The 17,228-nt window shown below is 42.5% G+C and overlaps 1 long non-coding RNA gene across 1 annotated transcript; it reads left to right on the plus strand.

Moving 5' to 3' along the window:
• The first annotated feature begins 5,359 nt into the window (after positions 1–5,359).
• On the plus strand, positions 5,360–14,342 carry LOC147710500 (uncharacterized). Its single transcript, XR_015295633.1, has 4 exons — positions 5,360–5,474; positions 9,228–9,338; positions 12,550–12,575; positions 14,168–14,342. It is a non-coding gene; the product is annotated as an uncharacterized LOC147710500 (long non-coding RNA).
• Positions 14,343–17,228: the final 2,886 nt, after the last annotated feature.

Raw genomic sequence — 17,228 nt, forward strand, 5'->3', positions numbered from 1 at the left:
AGTCTGCCATCGCACCCTATCAGCACGCCTCCATGACGCCGGAATTCAAGAGAAGGCCCTGGCCTAGACCACATCCTTCCTCTCCGGCAGAATGCAGAGCGTCAGCCTCCCACCTTTCTGCTCGAAATCCACCGAGATCATCTGCGGTGTCCCACAGGGATCCTCCCTCAGCCCGACGCTGTTCAACATCATCTCCTACGCCGACGACACCCAGCTGATCATATCCCTCACCGAAGACCCCCACATCGCCAAAGCCAACTGAACTCAGACAAGACAGAGGACCTCATTCTCTGACCCACCCCATCAGCCTGGGACGACTCTTGGTGGCCCACATCGCTAGGCACAGCCCCAGAACCCACAGACCACGAACGCAACCTGGGGGTCATCCTCGACTCCACCCTTTCCATGACGAGGCAAGTCTATGTCGTCTGCCCGCGTACTGCTTCAACACCCTCCGCATGCTCCGCAGGATCTTCAAATGGATCCCTCCCGACACGAGAAAACCCGTCACCCAGGCCCTCATCACCAGCAGGCTCGACTACGGGAACGCCCTCTACTCAGGAACAACAACCAAGCTCCTGAGACGACTCCAACGAATCCAGAACGCCTCGGCACGACTGATCCTCGACGTCCCCCAACGCAGCCACATCACACCCCACCTGAGAGGCCTGCACTGGCTCCCTGTCAACAAGAGGATCACCTTCAAACTCCTCAACACCGGACCCACATACCTCAACAACCGTCTCAGCTTCCACACCCCCACCCGAAACCTCCGCTCAGCCAAACTCGCCCTCGCCACAGTTCCTCGGTATACAGCAGTTAGCACGCATTTTTTACAACGCGGTGCTGTTACCACACTACTTTTACCACGCAAGTCGTTACAACGACTTGCGCTGGAGGGCGCACCAGGATAGTAAATAGTTTAATTTACTATCCAACTCCTTCCCTAGAGTCCACGGGGACTGGAGTTGGAATAGTAAATTAAAAAATTTACTATCCAGCGCCCCTCCACACAAGTCGTTGTAACGACTTGCGTGGTAAAAGTAGCGTTGTAACGGTACGCGTTGTAAAAGTACGCATGGTACCGTTATGTATCCCAGTTCCTCGTATCCGGAAAACCACCGCCGATGGCAGATCTTTCTCCTACCTCGCCGCCAAGACCTGGAACGCTCTCCCCACCAGCCTACGCCCGACTCAGGACCTGCTGGCCTTCAGAAAACTCCTCAAGACCTGGCTTTCCGATCAGTAGCGCCCCCCCTCCCCCCAGCGCCTTGAGACCCTCACGGGTATGTAGCCCGCTTTATAAATGCAGTGATTGATTGATTGATTGATTGACTGCTGCCTGATCTCCTCTAAAAACAACCGCACATCCTCTTGGATTGTGTTTCTCAGTAGAGTAGTCTGGCTGATCATCGTCTATGTACTCGTGGTGGGTTCGCAGGAGTTGTGAGCAGCGGCAGCAACAACAACAAGGAGGGAAGGGGCTGGATTTTCAAGGCTATGTTTTAGCGTGTTCTAGGCACTATCACCAGAGATGTGTTGGGGGGGGGGGGCAAGACTTCACAGCCTCATTTTTGGGGGGGGGTTAAAGATGATATTGTAATGCCTTATGTATCTCGCTGAAGTCTATGAGGGTATGACAGGCCGCTGGCTCATGTTTGAGGGGCAACGGATGGCCTCCAGTCTTTATTCTGAGGTTGAGTAGGGCATAGCAGAACTCCGCAGAATTCAACAGTTTTAATGTAATACTGCAAAATTCCACATAGTAAAACTCCACAAGCTCTGTCCACCCCTAACGAGTACACTAATACCTTTCAGGAGGACTGAATAAGTACTTCATGACCCGTGAACTGGTATATCTGGTAAGCATTTAACCACCAGGCCTAATTGGTAGGTTGATGCATGTCCACCATGACTATTGAAAACATTGACTGGTAGCTACAGTATCATATTCGTTAAGTCTAGTGAGCTGATGAACACTTATCTGCTAAAACAAATACCAAGGTACATATTTGTTCTTTGTCTACTGCGCAATGGAATACTAAATAATATGCAAGCTTATTTGTGTTCTTTTCCAGACCTTCAGGATGCATGAAGATGGATATGGTATACCATTTCGTCAAAAACGGTCAATTCACTCAAAGTGGTGAGGATCAACCATAGTGAGGGCCTGATTCACAGAACTAACTTAAGACAAAATCCTAAACTTACTACCATTTTGGTATTCACAGAAGGCACTTATTCATTTTGGTATTCACAGAAGGCACTTACTCATTTCGGTATTCACAGAAGTTAGGAGTCCTAACTTTAGGACTCCAAAATGCCTTCTGTGAATACCGAAAGTCTTAAAATTAGGATTTTTCTCAGTATAGTAGTTGTAAGGTTAGGACTCCTAACTTTAGAACTCCTAAATGCCTTCTGTAAATACCGAAAGTCTTAAAATTAGGATTTTTCTCAGTTTAGTAGTAGTAAAGTTAGGACTCCTAACTTTAGAACTCCTAAATGCCTTCTGTGAATACTGAAAATCTTTAAATTAGGATTTTACACAATTTAGTAGTAGTAAAGTTAGGACTCCTAACTTTCGGACTCCTAAATGCCTTCTGTGAATACCAGAAGTCTTAAAAATAGGATTTTTCTCAGTTTAGCAGAAGTAAAGTTAGGACTCCTAACTTTAGAACTCCTAAATGCCTTCTGTGAATACCGAAAATCTTAAAATTAGGATTTTACACAATTTAGTAGTAGTAAAGTTAGGACTCCTAACTTTCCGACTCCTAAATGCCTTCTGTGAATACCAAAAGTCTTAAAAATAGGATTTTTCTCAGTTTAGCAGAAGTAAAGTTAGGACTCCTAACTTTTGAACTCCTAAATGCCTTCTGTGAATACCGAAAATCTTAAAATTAGGATTTTTCTCAATTCAGTGGTAGTAAAGTTGGGACTCCTTACTTTCGGACTCCTAAATGCCTTCTGTGAATACCAAAAGTCTTAAAATTAGGATTTTTCTCAACTTGATTTAAATTTCTCCCAGGCCTACTCCATACACTTACACTTTTTCACCCACCTGAATGACCTGTTATCATGTGAAGGTCAAACAGCAACGGGACAAATATCAAGGGAAACTCAAACATAACTGTGGGATCCTGTGCTTCCCTATTCCCTGCATGAGTGAGCTAGTGCGTGAAGGGCCTGATTTAGATCTCCGCAGAAGGGTTCTTTGTGCCAGATAACCCATCTGATGAAATATAAATCTCCTAGGAAATATAATGGGATTTATATTTTTGCAGACGGGATATTCGTCACCGTTGTGATTGGGTAACCTGCCCGCCGAGGTCTAATTGAGGCCCTTCGTTAAAGCATTTTAAACTAGAGATTGAGCAACATGCCCAGCTTCTGTGGTTCCTTTGCCCATAACCTCACACAGGCTTGTCAAAAGCTTTTGTGCAGCCTGAGTCATAAACATTCAGGGCCCTCGTTTACTGGTAGCATATCACTGAAATAGTGTCATCTAGTGGCAGCTAACTTTGCCTGCCTCATCAAGCATATATCATAAAAGCAGGCTGGGTGCTTATGTGGTACATATCTTGAGCAATGACCACGGAGAGCCCTGAAAAGAGCAGGTGAAGGTAAAACAGCCTTAGATGCCAGAGCCAGCTGCTGTCAAATTAAAGTGGAGGAGCAGCACAGGCAGAATATTTTGACCCAGTAGAAGGCACTGCCAAAAACCCTCAATACTCTTGGGCTCAACACCAATCCTTTCAATCCTAGTTCATTCGAAAACAGTGTTTATAACGGGCCACGATTGAGAGTTCTGGGGTTGCGAGTTTCCCACAGTGCCTGTCAGTGAGTCAAAAGAAACATTTACTGAAAACAAACACAATTAAAAGGGTACTTACCAGCTGCCTTGGTCCACTGCTCCGGTTCCTGCTGTCCATGGCTCCAGCACAAGTTCCCAGAGTCTAATGAACTCCCCTAACCAGTCCAGACGCTGCTCTAGTGCTGACAATACTATTAACCAGCATGAGAGAAGTGCCTGGATTGGTAGCAGAGGGCTTCCTTGGCACTCCCTCATGACATGGACCCTGTGCCTGTTCCCCTCCTGGATGTGCAACACGTTGCAAGACAGTCAGCCAAACCGGCATGGACACGTGCAGTGCCCACCACTGCTCCTGCCCGGTGCTGTCCATCACCAGTAATGTCACCGCCCGCTGATAGGCTCAGCTCTGCTGGCAGGACAAAAAATAAAATGATAATAAAATTGTTATATTATCATTTTATTTGTCATGTTTTCTCTGCTGCCAGCAGATGGGTGATGCTCCTCTGCCCTAATGGAGGAGCCGGCACATTCAGCTACTCAATGGTTGTGTCAGCCCTGATCTGAAACATGAAGTAAAGTGAAGAAACCTATGACAAGCTCTGCTGGATTCATAAAGTGGATAATAACAATACCACTATCTTTCCACAGTTCTATTGTGGACATCATTTAGGGGTCGGTGCATCCCGCCTCCCCCAGTACCCCAGCAACTTTGCCTGTGTATGCAGTGAGCAAAAATCACTATGGTGGGAAAAGAGCTGCAGATTCCATCTTAAAAAGTGATATACAAGAACTAATGAGTCGAAGCACATTATTTTACCTAATATATTGTAAAAATGACATGGTTTAATGTTTTTCCTCCCAATTTTGTACTTTATAAATTGATCTTAAACGTGTTTTTCAATTTGTTCCCTCCATTACATTGGAAACATGTGTAGACTGCACTAAGAACAGTTCAAAAATGAAGTTTGATGTACACTTTGCTGCCCATTACTACCACATTTAAACATACTCCATGCCAACATCAAAAGCAATTGCCAACCAAGCATTCAGCCAGCACTGCCTTGTTCATGCTCAGTCATTGCTAGTCAGAGCCAAAAGGCTAATACCTTTCTATAATGAACCCTAGCAGTGTCCTTCCATCACAAACTTTGATACAATTATAAGAAATTGGAAGATCCTATTCTGGTGCCATAGGTAATATATTTTCCACTTTTTAATTAAGATGTATGCAGATTAATAAAACAGTAAAATAAGTAATGAGTAAAGACTTATTTGATGATATTGTTAGACCGCAGCAGTTTCCATGAGGAACAAAATTTTTAGACTACTCGAATGCGCTGTCAAGTGTCTTAATTATCTTTATTTAGTGGAAGACGAAGTTTAGCAAATTAGCAATTTTAATTTAGATATAGTGATTCTTTTTTGCTAACCTATTTTCATGTTTTTTACAGCACATTTACATTTTGCTTAATACATTTCATGTAATATGTACTCCTTTCCTCCACATTTCCTACAGTGTGAGTAAGCAGCTGCTGTTGTTTTTTTTCAGCTCTCGATAACAGTGACATCCGATTTGTCGATGGGGACCCTGAACTTAGTGTCCTGGAGTACACCCAAAATGTCTCAGAAAGCGGCGATGCCTGCAAGATGGTGAAACTGTTAGGTATATATATATATTTGAAACATCTCAGGAGAGCATCCTTGAACATTCACAGAGCAATCAGACAGCTCTAAATGCACACATGATGATGACCAGCAATGATATTCAAACAAATGTCTAAGTCCATGCACCCTCAGGCATGTTCATGGTGCAGGATATGCTTTTGCCTTCCTACAGTTTGTTGTGAAATTCAGGGGGAGATTTGCTAAATTGTGGCACTGTGTTGCATTAAAAAGAAAGAACAGAACAACACCGTGGCTAGTCTCCTAGTGGTGGCACACTGTTGGCTGCCTTGTACCAATGCACACATCCATGCACCATAGTGCAAGGGCGTGTGCTTGATGTCAAGCCTAGATTTTGTACTAGACTGATCTCCTTCCAGTAATAAATACCATGCTTAGTTAGTCATAGATGAATACTTTTAAAATCTTGCATTTGTGCTCTACTGTGCATCACAGGTGCATAATGGGATAACGATTGAGAAAAGTTGATTTTTCTCTAATAATACGCCTGCCTCCAAGAGGCAGTCGTTTTTGCCACAAAGTCCTGTTTTGTAGATAGGGCTTTAACTCAAAATCCATGGGGGGTTGCATGGGCAAGCCAATATACCTTCCACAGAATTACCCATTGATGCAAAGTAGCACAAAGAACTGTTTTGCATTTCTTAAGGGATACTTTCCAACACGAATCAGGAATTGTATTGGAAAGTAAATTCCAGTACAACACTTTGCATTGGTTTGAGTAACATTTGTTAAGTGAACTTTGTGTAAAGTGTCAGTAAATCTGCCCCTCAGTTGTCTGTCCAGCATACATCTACACCAACTGATAGCCTCTCTGTCCCCTCCCACACTGAGGGTCCATTACAATCAACAGTCCTATTTCAACTCGCAAATCTAGGCCTGTCAGAAGAATATGTTAGGCCAAGGATGTCTTGTAATTCTAGAAATACCTAGAAATTAGGAAAACATGTTTCCTGGGGAAAGAGAAAACACTGCATGTGTCATGGTATGTCTATGTAGTCAAGAGGCAGGTCCACTTTTCTTTATTTGCCAAATATATCACTCTTAAGATCAATCTCCTCTTCATATGTCATGAAAACCCTGCAGCAGCTTCAACTGTCTTCTTCACTCCCCTCCTAATCTCTCAGTCTCTCTCTTGCTAATTGCCTGTTTCACAGCACCTATTACTCTTGTCTGGTATCTTTCCTGCAATATTACAAGTGTGCCATCTTACCACTGTACTGATGACATTTTCTCTAGACGCGTCATCTCCTAACTGTCATTCTTTGTCTCTTCTTAACATGGTTTTGCTGCATCTCCAAATAAGAAGCTCACAATAAGCCTGATCATTACATTGGCTCCTATTCTCCTCTCTTTTCACTGAATCTTCCTTTTATCCTCTAGACTCAACCCAATCTGTACTCTTTCCTATTACCATGTCCCTTACCTGGAATGCTCTTTCCCCACTTTACTTTCCTCTTATTTTGCTCAAAAGACCTGTTGCTTCAACCCAACCCACTTCCTTTTTTCATCCGTGTTGGCTTTCTTTTTCCTAACCCACTAGCATCGAAGATCACTTTTGATCACTGAAGGTTGTCCTTATGCACATCTTGCTTCAAATGTTTTCATATCAATACATTTTGCCCATATCTTATTTAAACAGAACTCAAATTCTATTTTTTTCTCTGCTGGAGTACATGCATCCATACTTTGCCTCAGTAAAGTAGGGTGCAGTTCCTGATTATTATCCTTCACACAGTTCATGGAGTTTCCCACTTTACTTCATCAGTACCAAAGCATAGAACTTTATGCTGATACTTTCAAGCATAATAAGAGCACCAATAGATTCTCCTCACAGTTAGCCAGGGGCCGATCTGTCAAATTACATTTGCATAACCAATGGGGAAAATGTGATCCTGGAAATCTTAACAGCATCATAAACATAGTAGTCATTTTCAAGCATAAGTTAAATCATGCTGAATTTCATGGCCTTTGAGTATTTTTGCAGTTTCTGTGATTAATATGAGATGGTCACAAGGAAAACACTTTGCAACTTACTCGTTGGTACTTCTCATTTCTTGTTCAAATTTGCACACCATCTAGGAATCATATCTCAGCTTAGTCATTCCATGACCTCATCCTTTTTCTGTTCTTTTACACTATTCCTAAATTCTTAGTTTAGGAATGCGCTTTCTCTCCACATTCCTTCATACAGATTCTTTATTCTGACCACTATGTTTTTAAGGACCTCTCGCTAATCTGGTCGTCACCATTTTCCATAATCACATTGCTAATTCTGTTCTATCCCTACTTCTTTGTGGAGTGATCCAGAATTCAGCCTTTGTCATCACTTTGGTGAAAGCATTTTAGATATTAATTTCAGAGGCATAAAATACACACCACTCCTACTCAGAACTACCTTTCATCTTACCCCATATGCTTTCACTGCTATGATCACATATTTACTACCACCCTATAATTCATCACCCTAATATTACAAACATTTCAAATAAATACTTTATATAAAATTGCAGCATTTTTTAATTTCGCTTGAAACAAAGTAAAGAAAGAGACAATCCTAATGATGTCTTGTGACTTCTAAATGCATACAAAGAAATATTTTTTACTGCACAAGGCTTTAAATAAGTGATTTCCACCAGGTACCACAGGAGCTCTCAGAAGCTTGCCATCTGCTAGTAAGTATCTCTTGTAAATGGGGCAAAACCTAGTAAATGATACCACGATCTGGTACTTAGCAGTGCAGCCACCTGTATGGCACAGGCAGTAGCACTGGAGAGTGGCAGACTCTTCATGTGGCAGCCAGCCCAACCAATGGCAAAGCCCTCTATCCAATAACACACAGTAAGACTGACAGCATGAAGCCTGCAATATAACCAATTGCCTTCCTGTAAAACCACCTGCTCAAGCAGGCCCAGACACTGTCAGTCTCAGAGCAAGAGAGAGAGAGCGATACTATATTTGTTAGTAGCTGAGAATGATTGTCCTTGATTAACAGTAGCTCTTATTACCGAAGCGGTTTAAACAATGTCCTCTCTTTAACAATATTAAGGCCCAGCTAAATTAATTCTAGGTTTCATATTTAAATTCCTTGTAAAGGTGTAAGCTCTCCAAATATCTGAAAAAAGTAACTGCACTCGACAGGCATGTTTATCATGCCTTAATTTTTTTACCAAATTACTTTTTTTGGTTCTTGCATATTGTCTTCTCACAGCTGCTTCTTTCATAGTTTCAGAATTATCAGGCATTCGTGAAATCTAATGAAACGTAATCCTGTAACCTCCACTCCTAGGTATATTCAAGTGGATTTTCCATGTGGAAGGAATCCACTTTGACTATGCATATCCGAAATGTGCACAGATAGGGTTTACAATATCTTTGCTCGACCTGAAAATGCACTTAGTGCTGCATTTTACAGTAGTAATTTTGTGCGCTTAATAACATGGGAAACTACACACAATTAGTTTTATCTATTATTCACTCTCCTCCCCAGAATGCTGTCCCATTACTGCCCAAAACCCTAAATATAAGAGTATAGAAAAACCCTAAATATTTGCACATTTTCTACACTTTTAGATACTAACATTCTAATTCTAACTGGTAATAAGAATGTGAAATCTAAAACTTCATGACTTTCTTTGTGCAGGTAAGATACACTAACATGACACGTGACATGAGAAATCGTGACTGAACCCATTAAACAGTTTGTTTTGTTTGTCTTCCTGATTTCTGTTTGCAGGTAGAAAGCCAGAAATCGATGAAATCCCTGCTTTAGCCATAGCACACTTCAAGATGCTGGTACCGATAATTGGGCTCTCAACTGATGACATCACACACCTGCCAAGAGACAGTAAGCATAATGCATGCTGGTCATTTCTATATATAGAACAAAGCCTGGGCACATGTCTCGCTCTCCTCGCTGATGCACTTCCAGAAATGGGAATCATCTCCCGAGTGTATCAAATTGATCTAAGTACTCCTCAAGTAATCCATTGAAACCTAAATTCTGTTCATCATTTTTAACTTTTCCTTTTCTGACTAAGAGACAGTAAAATTACATCTGTATTTTTAATTAAACTTTTCTTCACCAAATGTATGCTTTATCAGGCTTTGTACACCGGTTCGTCTCTTATAGATGCATCAATAATGGAGTAAACAAACCCAAGGCATTTTGAGCCTTCACGGCTCTTCATCAGGGGTTTCTGTAACAAGATGGAAAAATCATCTTAGCTGACGGATACATTAAAGTAAACAGAAGTAAAATAACGTGACATTGACAAATAAGTGACAAAAACCATAGATGTCAACTGAAATGTATCGACCCATGACTCCACAGTGTCCACCCCGCAACTGAAAACAACTTGTTTTATACAGCCATTGCATGATACATAGGAAGCCAATGGCAGCCTCACTATGCAGATGCAACCACATTTACTAGTTAGGTAACAAAATGCCGTACAATCAGGAAAGATGGCTCTTTGAGGGCCAGCAGCACCCATCATTCATTTGAAGGCTGTGAATTGAGTACTATTAAATTGATTATTAGTAACTTACTATTTCATATGTTTAGACATAGCAACGCTACAAAACATTGTATTAAGATACAGGTTTAAGGCACTGAAACTACTGTGTTATACAACAAAAAGATCTTGGGGTAGGCGAACATAGCAAGAAGACCGGGCAGCAGTTTTAAATAAAACAAAATCACCCATGATAGAGATAATGCAGCTAAAGTGACCACAAATGCACGTTATCTTATACATGTATTTAAAACCAATAGATGCCAGGTGAGCAGATTTCTGCTGTGGAGGGAGATCATAGATCACAAAGCATCCTCAGCAAACAATTAGAAAGCTTCCATTCACCACAAATTAGTTTTACCCCATGTGTTATCTGTGCAGAGTATAAAAAAGTAAGAACTTTGTATCAAAGATCGTCCCCAGATTCTGCAATGGAAAAAGGGTGGGTTATGGCCCTTTGCAGGCAATATGTAGAATGGAACAGCCAATGGAAAGAATAGAACAAGAAAGGGAACGTCAGTTCTACCAGGCTTAAGGCACAGTTAGCTGTCCTGCAAGCACCTTCATCCTTAAGGGGCAGCTAGCTTTACTCCAAGCACCCTCAGCCCTAAGGCACAGCAAGCTGACCTCTAGGCTGCCTTATGGCACAGCTAGCTGTCCTCCATGCAGCCCCAAGGTACAGCCAGCTTACTGCCAGTCTTCCTTAAACCACAGTTAGGTGACCGCCATGCAACCTTAAGGCATAGATCCCGTTCTCCAGGTAGCCATAAAGGACAGGTACCTGTCTTTCAGGCAGAGCTCAGTGGTACTTGTGCCGTGCTCATGGACAGTGCCATGAATAAAGTTTGACCCAAGAGTTTGGAATTGATTTCATGAACATAACTCTGCAGACCATTTCCTTACATTAACTGGGCCAATCGATCAAATTGGTTTGAGAACTGTAGAAACCCATAGCCCAGAGTTGTTTTCTGCAGAGGATAGATACTGAGTTTACTCATTCAAAGTCTCTGAAATAAAAAAGGACTTTCATAGCCAAAGTTGGCCTCTGTGATACCAATCAGGCTTTACAGATTAATATTCAGAAAATAGTTTATTTAGACCATAGGTCTCTAAAACATAGTACAACACATAGATAAAACACACAACTCAACTATTCAATGTGGTTAAAAATCAATACATAACTACAAGAAAAGAGGGGGGGTCCTAGGGGATGTTTATCGACCAATCATTGCTACTGCCCCTATACATATACAACTACCAACAACAGTGTAGCAATGGGTCAAGAAGAGAACTATATTGTATGTAACTGTCAATACGTGACATCAACTGTTAAGTGAACAGCGAAATCAAGCCTAGGGTACTATCTCTATGCGAAGAAAATTCCCATCAGATTACCAACCTGTCCCGCCCTACATCATCTGGGAACGTTCACCATGAAGGTAGATAGTCGTACCCTCAGAAGATTTGGCCAGACTTAGCCTAATCTCACCAGTCTGTCCCAGTGTCAGTATAATATTTCTGGGCATCAAGTGGTAACTGAATAGCAGTGCAAGCTAGGGAAAATCATAAGTGATTGAAGTGAAATGAGTAAAATTGGGTAGTGAGGGGGTAAAAATGTTTTTAATAGGCACCTCCTTACTCGTAAATTTTTAAAAACAGTGCAAGTAGTAGTATCAATAAATAACTACTAAGATAGGTGTTAGGTCGACATGTTTCTGCAGTTAACCGGGGCCCACAGGTCTCCTACTGCTTCATCAGGACCATGAGTGCTACTGCTAAACTATTGTGAAACAAGTGAAAACATTTTTTTATATCACCTGAAATTCTCCTATATGGTAGGAGAATGTAGCCCCACCTCACCTGGCCACAGTGCTGGTAAAACGGAGCACCGCTCTGTCCGTCGGTACCCCGGACGTCCTTCAGGGCTCTCCCCACAGACAGCTCAGAAGGACGTCCGGGGTACCGACGGACAGAGCGGATATTTACAGTATGACGCATCATGTTGCAGGGAGTTACAGATACATCAGTATTTCTGACGTATATGTAGGCGCAAAAGGGACACATTGGTGGAGTGTGCCACAAAAGTGACGCAACTCCAGCAATGTGTCCTTTCACATGGGGCAAGCCCCATGTGAAAGGGCCTGCGTCAGTCTTACGCTGCTGTGAGGTAGGCCTAAGATTTTGATGCATTTGAGACCTAGAAGTGGTGCAGTGAAATCTCATAGATTTCACTGCGTCACTTCCATGACACTTTCTTGCGTCAATACGCCCCCCTTGCATACATTATACCAGGTGCAGGTATAATGTGGCGCAGGGGTTTACAAAGTGACACATCTACCTAGATGCGCCACTTTGTAAATATGGCGCAACAAGGCGCATTTTTTACGCCACTGGCGCTTCACAAAAAGTGACGCACCGGCGGCGTAAAAGTGACGCACAGCCTCATAAATGAGGCCCCTAATGTATTCAATGTTTGTTTGAACTGTGACGATGGTGATCGAGACAGAACACCCCTAACACTACTTGTCTTTTTTCTTTCAGTGGACTGTGTCCCTGGAGAGTTTTAGGTAAGTTCATGTCATATGGCAGATGGCACTAGACTCGACTGCCCCATGAAGCACAAGTGGATGAGAAGCAGCGTGAAAAGCTCATACATATGCTCTGCCTCTTAACAAACTATGAGTGATGCATGTAACTGACATTAAAAACTAAAATAGGCATTGAAAAGAAAGAACTGGCATCTGAACACAGATCTGACAGGATTAGGCATATCTGGCACTGGTAGACGCAGCTGGCACAAGCAATGCCCGATCTGTCTACCAGTAACAGCTGGGTAAGAAAACTTATGGATATGAACTACAAGCCAGAATACACAGATCCAGTATGGGTGGGCACAGCTGCTATGATCAGGTAGAAATCGTACAGGTGGGCAGAACTGTCACTGGTAGAACTGGCATCCATATGCAGACCTGGAATCAGTAAAAAGCCCGGCATGGGTATGAAGAGCTGGCAGGGGCATTCCCCCAGGCAGGCACAATTGGCAAGAAGGACACGCACATCTGTGGCATAGATGAAAGACTTTCCATTTGTAGGACTCAGTACTAACATAACATTGGGCCATGCAGCTTTTCCTCTGAATAAATGCAGACATTTCTGTTATGGATTGAACCTAGTCATGAGCACAAGCATTCATGACCCCCTGCAAAACAGAAATACAAGGGAAGTGCAATGGATCCATGTAGGTTGAATAGTGCACGCTTAGATCTGCAGCCCCACAGCACCTCTCATGCACCTCAGTCCTAGCCTGCAGCTACCCCATCCCCTCCATTGCTACTATGAGATCCGGATGCACCAGCCAAGAGGGGCTACCTTGTGGCTGCTCCAAGCTGGGTCCGTTTGCCTGTGCACTGGATTTTAGAGTAGACTCCTGATGGAATGTTGTGGAGAATAGTTCAATTCTCTTCTCATAACTGGATGTTGGGGGCTGTGGACTCTTTTAGTATGTTTAAACAGTAGAAGGCCCTTTTCGACTTTTGTCATTTGTAAGATAATGCCAAACAAGCATTGGTAAAGCCAATTGTTCTGGCTTGCATTTTGAGTCCAGATGGAATCATTACCCGCATGCGCGCTAGCGGGTTTTCCCGCTGCGCGCTGAAATTTAAAAATCGCGGGTAACGTGACAAAGCCAGCTCGTCATGCGCACAGCGCAGGTAATGCCTATGACGAGCTGGCTTTGTCATCCGCATCGAAGGGGTTAAAATACACTTCTACAGTGTAAAACAACACAAACAAATATTGCTTTCCATGTATAATTCATACATTATAAAATGAATTTAATGTGTGACAATTCAGTATGTTTTTTTTATGGAAAAAAGTGCAATGATACACCAAGCAGCCACTAGTATAAACATGAGACAGAAATACTCCTCTGGGGGCAGTCTAAGCCTTCGCTGGGTCTATGTTCAAGAATTGGGAACAATAGGTCAGCAGACAGCAGCACCGTCAAGCGAGATCTAACAACCAGCATGCTGCAATTAGATTCACTAGAAACCAGTTCAAACCAGTCTACAGGAATTTCTCTAGCAGAGTGACAGGGATATAATGAGAAGAGGTGCTCAGCACTCCTGATCCTGCTAACATCAATGTATTTCTCTTGCAGGGGATATACAAGAGCCAAGACCTCCTTTGAGAGCTGAAAAGAGTGGTCTGGTGGCCACAAAAGGCCCTTTCGAAAAAAACCTGGCTTGCTTTACCTGTTGTGATAACTTTCACTATGTATGCTTTATTTTAGTATATCTCTGACTTCCTGAGGTGATAATCTGCTCTGTATTCACATTAAATGCATTAAAATCAAATCTGGTTGTCTGTGTATGATTACAAAAAATAGTGGTGCTCCAAAGCTGTGGCTATAAATTAAGGCACCAAACAAAACATCTCAGATAGATACAATGTATTGACTGGTGGACAGACAGAGAGAAACATTGCTGAACATGTGAAATGTTCCATTTTTCTTCCTAAGTTTCACTCTGAACTCAGCTCTGCTAGGTTTCCCAGATCCATGTTTGACTACCTGCTTTAGTGCAGGTGGTTTTTTGTAATTGTGGGACTTGTAATCTATTCCATTACAAAACAGGAGTACAAGTTCCACAATGTAAAGAAAAAACCTGAACAAGAGAAGCTCATCATGGAAAACTTGGCAGCTATGTCAAAGCAAATTCTTTTATTCTTTAATTTTTTCATTTATTTCCAATAACAGCAACATTTCCTTAATGGCCAACCCTCTCTTTTCCCATGAAACAACTTTTATCACTGGACACATACATGACATGGGATCACTGGTTTTACGTGGCACAACATTGCAGTATCACAAGTACCATCAAACATATATTCCCCTGCATCACCCACTTGGTCAGCTCTGTATCATTTTACAGAGCTTCCTCTTGGGCTGTATCTACATCTTCTTGTTGCATTTCCATTTCTAGCATATTCCATTCCATAGCTCCCCACTCCGCTCCCGGTGTATCTTAACTTCTGCCTCACTCCACATTCTGCCTGGCCCCATCGGGTAAACTCCTTAGTGCACCGCCCTTTAGTTAGTAGATGGCTGATAATCCATCTTTAGTGCAACACATGCATCTATTAATCCCAGTCCACTACTTTGCTCATCACTCTTGTGTGTTTACTGCAGAGTATGCAGCCCAGCAAGCATAACTGTATAGTTGGCTGCAGCGGGATCCATTGTTAAAGCACTCAGTGCGGTTATCACATCTCCCCCAAAGTTCCGTACCCCCTGGCCATCCCACCGCATGTACATATTGTGCAGATATGTTTCAATCTGGCATTGCAAGTGACTTTCCTGCAATTACTGGGGATACCTCCCCTTCTTTCGTCCCCTAATCCTCTCCTATATCTCTTTCCTTTAGGTATTTTAGTAGAAGCATTCTTCTGTCAGTTCCTGGGATCAGTAGCCCATATTGTAGTGTGATTAGTTTGCTGCCACCATGCATGTCAAGTAGCGTCTGATTTAGGAGATTGTGTTAGGCCTGTGTGCCAGGCTTTCCAGGTTGCCACTGTCAACCCAGCAAACATTAGAAAATGTTTACTATTGATGCCCCATCAATCTCAGAAGGGTGCATAACTGAACAACCTGCCATCCACATGTCAATCTCCCATGCAGTTATGCATAGCTTCCTTGTTTATGTTTCGCGGGAAGGCTGGGAGAAGGGTACATAATCCTGTGCAACAGGGTTGAATTGTTGCGCATATATATACTCGTCCCCTTCCTCCCTGGAGGCTTTGTCCCATATCTCTATGGCTGTTCAGATTGAAATTGGTAATCAAACTCGTTTCTTATGTGAGATTGAGGGGAGTGCTAACAGTCCCACCAGCCATGTCAGTTGCTTAATGGTTTGATCAACTGGGTCCATTCCATCTTCCTCAAACCAGGGGACTAAATATTGTAGCTGGATTGATTTTTGGTAAATGTAAAAATGTGTGGCCTGTATGCCCCCTTCCCACAGGACTTTTAATACATGAAGACTTATCTTAGATTTTCCTGTGCCCCATTATAATAGTCACATCAGGTTGTCTAATCTACAAAAGCAATTGTCCAGTATATGCATAGCATATGTTAGAGAAAGTATAGGGTACTAGGGAGTACAATCATCTTACTCAGAGCTATGCGCCCATTAGGGACATCCGGAATCTCAACCATTTGAGTATACTATGTTCCAGGTCAGTCAATAATGTCCCCATATTTCATTCAAAGACTTACGCTGGTTTAGTGCTCAGATAAATACCCAGGTATTAGAGTGGGGTCAGCAGAAGTTGTATATTGAGAGGTTCCTCCTCATGTTTATATTCTGCATTTATAGGGTATAGGACTGATTAATTTGCTTTCCGTCTGAAGCGAAGTGACGCCCAATCTCCTGAATCATGCCATCTATTTTGCGCCACACAATAGACCAATTCCTAATGGTCAATACGTTTGTATGGTGTGCAAAATAACAGTGAATTTGGATGTGGCCCGATTCATTATTAGTGGCTGAGATTAATTTAAGCATTCCAACTATCACTTTTTGTATACTTTGATGCATTGCCCTAAGGGAGCTGGGTATTATCATATGTGGGCCTGTACACACTGTGTTACTGAGACCAACCTGTCCACGGCTGATGAGCTCATAATTAGAGATAAATTGGCCCTAGGTTGCTTGTTTTCTGAAACGTGGAGGTCCTGGATTGACAGTTAGGGCTGATCTATTCCTATTGGAGCATGGTCAAGACTGATTTGCATATATAGCTGGGTCTAAACTGAGCTGGCATGGTGTGCAACATACTAATGAATTGTAATGCGGCGCAAGTTATTACCAGTGGTTGAGATTAATTTCAGCATCACCATCACTGTTTTGTATATTTACAGTAATTGATGCACTTTTAATTTACTCCATAATTTCCCTATTGCCCACTAAGATTTGCTGTTTCAATTCCAGTGTGGAGGGCGGCTCAATGTCTCTGGGTTGGGAAGTTTTATTTGGTGCCGCACTTTGTGCCATCTTTGCAAGTTCCTCCTCAATTGTGTTTTGAGGTTTTGAGTTCGCCCCTAAACCACTCTTGGACTTCAGTGGCATTTGGAGTAGTCTCCAGAACCCCTCAGGCCTCTGGGTATGCTTATGGTGCCATTGCTTATCTCTACCCCTGATTTAGGAATTGTAGATTACATC

This window comes from Lissotriton vulgaris, chromosome 5 (assembly GCF_964263255.1).
Source record: "Lissotriton vulgaris chromosome 5, aLisVul1.2, whole genome shotgun sequence".
Lineage (NCBI taxonomy): Eukaryota > Metazoa > Chordata > Amphibia > Caudata > Salamandridae > Lissotriton > Lissotriton vulgaris.